Here is an 8,823-nt window from a genome sequence, read left to right as displayed (position 1 = left end):
CTCTGGGGTGCAGATGGTGCAGACGTGTCTGTGACCTTGTTCTTCTCTGGGGGGGGGGGGGGGGGCATGCAGGGCACTGCTCCGGGACAGTGCCGTGTATGCCAAAGGGAGTCTGGTCATTAGGAGGAGCCTAAGAAAGTGGCTCGACCTGTCAATCAAACTTAGGCGCATTTCATTGGTTACTGTTTTCCATGGGAGCTGCCATGACACCAAATTTTCTCCAAAATGGAGGATGGTTCTTGGAACGGCGAAGCGGAGATTTCCTAACAAAAAAATTTCACAAACTACTTTAATTCCATACTGTGGGTATATATCCTCATGTACGCATCTGTAAAATCAGCTTCAACTTTCGCTCCGCCATCATTATTTACGCAGAAATGGGATGTTTTGTCGCTAACGTTAGGCCTATAGTTAAAGGGACGGTCTCGTACAGCCGGGGCGATTCCGAAACTTAGCCAAAACTAGTTTCACGAGTACTGTACACATACAACCATCAAAGTTTCATTCGGAACAACCAAGTCGTTTTCGAGGAATTTGTCGAAACGTGCCGTAAGAGCAGACGACGAAAGCTGCGCCTCTCTCATGCATACGGCACCTATGACGTCGGCCCGCGGGTGCGTCGTCGTTGTCATGGTAATTGTAACTTGCAGAAGCTAACGAATGCAAACAACTCAGGGAAAAGAGCACTGATCTCGATTGTAAAAGGCTGGATCGCGGATAGGGAGCGCGAGCGTGAAGAAACCGGCCGCCATCTTACTGTACCCACAACAGTCGCCGCAGCGATCATGGCAACTTCTTGCAATTACCGTCGTACCAACCGTACTGGCAAGGTTACAGGGCCTAAATTTATACAGGTGAGTCACTCTTTATCGAGGAATAAATAGACGTCCATTCTGTATATTTAGTTGACCATTATGAAGTGTTTTTTTGCCCAAAACGAGCACTGGATGCAGGTTGCTTGATCGCTCTTCCGACGTTCAATCGAGCACACTTGCATTTTACCCGGCGGCAAATACAGTTTGAGTGCATAATATGCTTGAGAGAACATGTTACACTACACAGGTAGTGTTGTCATCAATATATGTGCGAGCACTCGAGCGCTTTTTTGCATGCATTGCTAACATGGTACACGGTGTTCCCTGCGGAAGTAAGTGCCACATTCATTTCTTTGAATTACCCTCACGCACAAGTTCGGTATTACGTCATAATGAGACCACGATTGTCACCTTTTTTCATGTATTGGTATAGTTTCGTGCCTTGGTTTGATTTGTGACAAAGAATCCTACGTAACGGTGGTGTGGCACGATTTGAATAACGCCTTTGTGTCTGAGCTGTATCGTCAGCTTGTTACGATAGTAATAATTTGTAGCGCGTCGTGCTATTGGTAGCAGTTTTTAAGGCAAAAGTGGTCTCTCAATACAGGTTTCGTCATGAGGGCTACCCAGTGAATAATCTGTGCAGAGTGATACGGCTGGGTGTACAGGTAAGTATCACATTCCTCATTCACTGGTTTCTACTTTACAGGAAGGAACAACCTCAGTGCGCACACTGTGTTTAGCCTCTCTCAGTTTTGCATATTTTCTTACATGTTCACATCAGAAACACACCTTACACTTTAGGCTCCTTCACCCAGCAATATAATAATTAGAGATTATAATTCTTTTTAGAAGAGTTCCCCATATTCTTTTTAGAATAGTTTTTAATCTTTTTAATTTTTAGAAGATACAGGGATTGTAAACCATGTTTTAAACTGATGTTTTAACATTTGTCCAATGCATTTATTAAACAACATATTCATTTTTAACTGGTTGCACCCAAACCAATCTTCTGATGTATTATTTCCTTTGTTGTCGATGCACCATAAAAATTGAAATAATCACCATCAATGCAGGTTACTTCACAGCTGCCTCGACATACTCAAGAAATGGGTGCAGAACCTGCGTAATGCCCACAAACTTTGACTACCACAGCACCTCCAGAAAGTAAAGGCATATGTGTCACATGGGATTTTTAAAGGCATTCACAGTATATAATACCTTCGTAACATGAAAAACGGTTAGGAGCAACTAATATTTATTCGAACAAGAACTTTCGTGCAAGAGACTGCACTTCTTCAGGTTACACAACTACTTTTGAACTTTTTTGAACCCCAATTCTCCGAATGTCTCATTTACCCGTACACCTTCTCTTTCCTGATTCTTATGTGACGGTTGCTCACGTGATGCATTGTATTACTGTCTGGTTGTTTTGTGTTTACTTAGTTCTGGAAACCTGTTTTATTGTATCTGTTTACTTGGTATATATACTCGTGTCGCACTTAGTTGTGTAACCTGAAGAAGTGCAGTCTCTTGCACGAAAGTTCTTGTTCGAATAAATATTAGTTGCTCCTAACCGTTTTTCATGTTACGTGTGTGACTCCCTCTTCGCGGGCTCCTTGACATTGTTTCATTTTTCCCCTTTTCGACGTATATAGAATACCTTGTATGAACTGTTGTAGATCTAAGTAGCCTCTACAGTACACTCTCAGAAATTAAAACTTGTCAGGGAACTTTGATAATTGTTTCAGTTAATAGGCATGCACATATACGCTATAAGAAGAAAATTATTTATTGAGAATGCACTTGTCTGGCTACTCATGTTGTTTACATCTACTGTTGATCACATTCATTTATCACATATTATATTCTTATATATTATTATATTATCACATATTCCATCGCACTAAATTTAAAATTTAGCATATACAGTCAAACTCCTTTATAGTCAAACACCTTTTTAACGAAAATACAACTACTGCAAATTTTTTTTGTGGTCCCGCTGGAGCCTATAGGTCCAATAATGGACATTCTTTTTAACGAAAATACCTTTACTGCGAATTTTTTCTTTTGCTGTCCCTGAGTTTCGTTGTAAGGAGCTTGACTGTATGAGAAAATATCAGGATGGAAGTTGCTATTCATTGCTCATTCCAACCTAAAATTGAGTGCTACAAATTTAGAGAGCGTACCTGACCATTGTCATTCCTAAAATATATATTGCCATTGTAGCAAGGTCACAAAACAATAAATGTAGTCTTTTGCGACCTCCCTGCACGTTCACTGTATCCTGAAACGCATAAGTGCAAGGAATAAATCTTGAACTTGAATAAACTTGATGTTGTATAAACATGACATAAAATGTTGAATAATATAATGAATGATATAAAATATTGAATAAACTTAAACTCGAATAATCTCTATACTCATCATCAGTGATCTTCATTACAAAAGCATATCGTGTTAGACTTTTTTTGTTTGCGTTTCACAGACTGTGTACACGAGGGCCAAAATGACAAAATCACAAATGTTTCAAACTCCAAATAGTCCTGTTGCAATTTGAAGACCATACGTGGAGCTGCATTTTTTGGAACATGCTCCACATAACAAGCATGACAAAGTCAGCACTGGATAGCAGGACCCCGTCCCCACGCAGCTTTTCTCACGCTGCAGTTGTATTCAACAAAAGCATGTGAGTGCTGGAGAAGGACATTCAGTTTGGCACAACCGCGCCTGCAAATAATCAGAACAAATAAAGGAAGAAGCAAACAAACATAGAAGGGCTGTACTTCAAAAAGAGATAAGTCCTGTGTCTGAAGGAGGTGTTACCACTTTCTAAGTAACTTAAATGATTAAGCTTACATCACAACCTGATTAACTGTCCTAACGAGTGTGATCTGTGATCTGAAGTAATTATTTGGGCTGCTTCAGTGTGTCCATATTTGCGAGGCAAAGCACCGCTGTCGTTTACTAAAAGACTCTTTCTAAGGCGATGCTTGATATAAATCATACTAAACGCATACACGGCTAAAACAACGGCTGTGATTCTACAGAACGATCTCTTTCTGCCATGCGAGTATAACTTTTCCCGGACCGTTCTTTATGGAACAATTTTTGTCCAAAATGCAGTACGGGATATTATATACATGGTTGTTGTTAACCTCTAGTCGTTTCTTATTGAAATATTGGCTGGGAAACGTACTGTAGTACAATCCCCAGCGCTGCACTGCAGTGACGGTCTAGTTTCGGAATGCAAAACATAACGTAATTAAGAATCGAACGGCGGGACACCTGTGAAACACTGTTAGGATACATCAGTATACTGGCACCTTACAAAATTGTGTGATGACAAACAACGATCAATGCTAGCAGCGCAATAAATACTCACAATCTCTGTTGCCTCCCATTGTTTTCTATGGGCACACACAGCACTTTAGGGCCCGCCAACATGGCGGCCCGAAGGCACGCCTCTCCCCCACGAGCCCCTCTCCCATGCGCGATCCAGCCTTTATACATAGAGATCAGTGGAAAAGAGGTGCTGACCCAAGGAATCGAACCTGGGTCTTCTGATTTCCGGTCAGATATGCTAACCGCCAGTGGCGTATCTATAGGGTGTGGCAGGTGTGGACAGGTGCCATGGGCGCCAGGTGAACAGGGGCGCCGTTATGTGGTCGGGTGTGAATGTGCCAGGTCGGGCACTCAACCTGGCACATTCATAAATGATCTAAAGCACCCGCCATTAGAGAGGTTGTAGTGTGAAACCTAGTGCGGACCACATGAAAACGCATCCCCAAGGACATCATGTTAACCATGTTGCCATTGGCGCAGGTAGCTCTAGATACGCCACTGCTAACCGCTACACCACACGAATGAGAGAGTGAGTGAGAAAGATGTAAGAGGGAATGGGAATAGCGTGGTTGGTTGTCCGTCCCCCCCCCCCCCCCCCCCCCCTCGTACTTGAGGCACTCAATGGCTCAAGGGAAACGGCGTGCTGGTGTGGTGTAGCGGTTAGCATATCTGACCGGAAATCTGAAGACCCAGGTTCGATTCATGGCGTCAGCACCTCTTTTCCCTGAGTTGTTTGCATTCGTTAATTTCTGGGCGTTTGAGGCTTACTTGTCTGTGTCGTCCCTAATTGTTGGTCTGCCTCGGCCAAATCTCGTTGTTTTGCAGAAGCACCTTGGTTTGAGTAATCCCCTTTGCTCTCGAAATGGGGACACTCAGGCATATACCTCCGCGAGCAGAGAATGTAGTCCGAGCATTGACTGTGGGGTCTCCCATAATGTGGCGCACAATCGGATACGTGGAAGCTAAGTCACGTGTTTTCTTTCCGCGAGTATTTAATGCAGTTTTTAAATAAACACGTTCTCCTTCTCTATGTACGTCGTCAGCGACATTTCATTTCGAAGCATGATCAGTGTACAACGGGGAGTGTAATGGAAGCGCGCGTAATATATTTTTGGTCGGAGCTGTAATGCGACCGCGCGCGCCGATGGCCAGCGACTTCAGATTTGTGATTGTGGATGGGGTTGTTCTGCGACTTTTAACTTGTTTCTGAGGATTAACATAGTTGTTCTGAACCACCATGCTTGCCACTACTGTGAATGCGCGTTTTTCACCTGAGAACTGAAAGAAAATGTACGAGAGTTGCCGCGGTGCCCAGTAACTTCTGAAAGTCGTCTGCTCACACCGATGCACTAGCAGGCGCAAAAGTAGACGATTTCTGTATCCTATCACGGACTTACCCGCAGGGCGACGTGGCCGTTCTTATTGTTGCCAACACAGATCGCGGCGTGCTCTGCGATCTTTATCAATTTAATTCGGTTATTTAATAACTGTGGCGTGTTTTGTCGGGTAAATTAGCAGCATTCCATTTTCGACAAAGGGCAATCGAATGGTACACTTTATGAAAGGGGCAGGGAGTACGAGACCGTCCCTTTAAGATCGTGATACCAAGAAAATAGCAAGAAGGACGACCCTTATACGTAGGATTTTGCATTATATAATTTCATTTTATTTATATGTACATCATTGCTCATTTTTGATTCGATCTACTTACATTACGTGGTTTAAAACTTCATAGCGGCAGTCGCCTGCTACGAAGAAGCGGTTGTACTGCTCTCCTGGCCAATCACTTCTGCCACCAACCATTTCTGCAATTCTGAGCCTTCCCAACATGCCTCTCTCCATGCAGATCGTGTTCTAAAAGTGGGCGCAAAATCCGTTGTTTTGGTCTGTCACCAGTGATATCCGTTCCAACCCGAATCAATCGAGTTTCTCCAAAATGGTGGCACCCAGTAAATAAGGGTGAGGTATAAGTACTGGATGGTGTAATAATAGACAGCAGCCCAGTAAACCAGAAATATCCTAGGTACGTCCCACAAAGGTCGCACACGTCGCACATATCGACCACGTCTATGCGATGTTACCTGTACGTCCACAATGTGACTTCGAAAAGTGTCTTACTTTGTATATACCTGCGACATCTGGTAGGTGTAAAAAGAAGAGAGCAACCGCGCGTTATTTTTCGGAGACATCTACGACCAGTGATTTCCCCAGAAATTCATTGCTGGGGGGGGGGGGGGGGTGCCGAGCTTTCAATGGGGGGGGGGGGTATGCTTGGTCAAGGTTCCGCTTACGGAATTTTTCTTAGACACGGAAAGAATCATGGCACAATGGTGACATCTGCACAGCTTTCCCGTTTTATTTGTACATGTTAGAACACAGTACATTAGAATACAGATTCATCATGAACGGCATTTCAACATTAAGATGCATAATGACACGACCGACAAAGAAAAAAGACTAGCACCTTGTCTCAAGAAGCTCAATGAACACCTAGCAACCAACGGCGAAAACCTTAGACGAAAAAAGCAGTATACCTCGCTTGATTGAGTCGGGCGCAAATGGTTCTTCATGATCCACATTGAGTTTGCGGGCCTGCACGCATTTTTGCTCGTATATGCGCGCAATATATGCATATTGAACAGTCACTTTCAAATGTTTTTAGAGAAATGCATGCTACGATCATCTGCATGGCTGTGGTCCTACAGCCCAAGTTTGACAGTACAAGATGTAATTCGCTGCGCCGGACTCACTACCAGCTAGAACGTGCTGGTGGCCGAGTTGGTTGGGGTCACCTGAGAAATTTCAGGGGGGGTGTTGCAAAAATGCAGGGAGGGTGTACACCCCCTCTGAGGGGGTGTAGGGAAATCCCTGTCTACGACACGTGACGGTTAGTGGCATGACGTAAGCAAACGGGGAAAATTTTGGTGTTTACACTACGTTATTTACCAAGTAATCACACTGTAGGCGGTAGCTTGAGTTAAAAACACGATAGCTGCTAGGATGGGGTATCAGGAACGTTCGCAGGTATAAGCTGACATGGTTTGCAGACTCACAAATTAACTGACGTCCGAAAGACGTTGTCACCGTTGCAAATGTGATACGCCACGCTACACTTGACGAACGTACTCCAACAATTTGTATTTCAGTATATGCTCGCTCTGGTGTCATGGGGTAACTTCGCCAATAATCCTGGCGGTTACCGTGGTACAGGGAGCTTCCCAATGAAGACTACTGAGGGATGCTCGCATGTTTTCTGTGGTGGGTAGTCCTCTTGGACTACCCAAACAGGCTCCCACAGCTCCCCATAGAGCCCATAGTTTGAGATAATTCAGGCAACACTGGACATGCAACCAATGAAAATGAACTATGATGCCTACCTTTCGGCCAATCAGGAGTCTCTCAGTTTGGCTCGCCTTTCGGCCCGGTACTGGCTACCATCGGCTTTTACTTTTACTGGTTTTCATGCCCGACGCTTGTTATTCCGAATTCCAGAACAACTAGGCAAATTTTTGACAAAATACACATTTATTTGAAACATCGTACTGATTCAATAATCTGACACAAATATTCACCGTGCCTACAGAGTCCAAATCGTTGCGTTCGTTGACCAAGATCGAACACGAAAACACACACTACTCCCAGAAGTAAGCGACGATCACAGGAGTGCACGCGATTTCACGGTTAGCATCTCCTTTCGTTGGCTGCAGTGCGAAGGTTTCAACGAAGCGGGCAATACTTGTCGCACGGACACCGAATCCTGTCTCCGTTGTGACTACATTTGAAAATGCGACGGCGCTCACAAGTGTTCCTCAGGCGTGAGCTGCATTCCAGTTCTGAACTCGAGAGACTGTTCGTACGTAGGATACTTGTGTTGGGAAACATCACAACATGCGCCGAATCACTTTGACACACGAACAAATCTGGGACTTCTCTTTGAACGATGATCATACCGTAGTGTCAACTGACATCGTCGAGACGCGAGACGCCGCTGCCACTTCTCTCCCTTCTCTTCTCTAACTGCCCGCCAGACAGGCAGCCCGCGAAAGAATGCTCTTTTGAAACTTTGCCAACCAATAGCGGAGCGCGCAATGTCCTTCGGCCAATGGGTATCAACTATGATGCCTGACGGAGTAATACCACGTGTTTATGACGTACAAACATTTTTTTAGAGCCGCGAAGAGGGGGAGCTGTGGGGGCCTGACCCAAATCCCAGAGCAAGAGGGTTAGCATGCCCCTCCCTCTCCTGTGCCACCATCATCTCTCCCCTCCCTCTTTCACCCTCCCCCTTCTCTGTCCCCTGGGTGCACCGAGCCGCCACTTCAGAGCAGGCTGACCGCACCTTCCCCCTACATCACTCCCCCCCCCCCCCCGCTCTGGTGTCTCTTGAAATCCGCGTACGCGGTGGAGGGCCAAAAAGGGAGCCTGCGTCTGATATTGTGAAAGGCGGGAGCACATTTATTAACCTGTGGTCTGCATTGGTCTTGGATTATGGCCGAAAGGTCGCTGTGCACCCCTCCACAATAAGCGGGGTGTGCTGCCAAAAGTAGAAGCCTTTTTGTTTAATTACTGTGTGCAGCATTTATTTGCTACAGCAATCAATCAATCAACTTCAATCAACTATCAATTTCAAATTGATTCAACGCAAAAATAGCATAAATTTTAA

The 8,823-nt window shown here is 44.7% G+C and overlaps 1 long non-coding RNA gene across 1 annotated transcript; it reads left to right on the top strand.

Moving 5' to 3' along the window:
• Nucleotides 1-753: 753 nt before the first annotated feature.
• On the top strand, nucleotides 754-2,058 carry LOC135390177 (uncharacterized). Its single transcript, XR_010421750.1, has 3 exons — nucleotides 754-854; nucleotides 1,423-1,483; nucleotides 1,892-2,058. It is a non-coding gene; the product is annotated as an uncharacterized LOC135390177 (long non-coding RNA).
• The last annotated feature ends 6,765 nt before the right edge of the window (nucleotides 2,059-8,823 follow it).

The sequence above is a fragment of the Ornithodoros turicata genome, chromosome 3 (assembly GCF_037126465.1).
Source record: "Ornithodoros turicata isolate Travis chromosome 3, ASM3712646v1, whole genome shotgun sequence".
NCBI classification, from domain to species: Eukaryota; Metazoa; Arthropoda; class Arachnida; order Ixodida; family Argasidae; genus Ornithodoros; species Ornithodoros turicata.
This window is presented reverse-complemented; position numbering and strand designations above follow the sequence as displayed.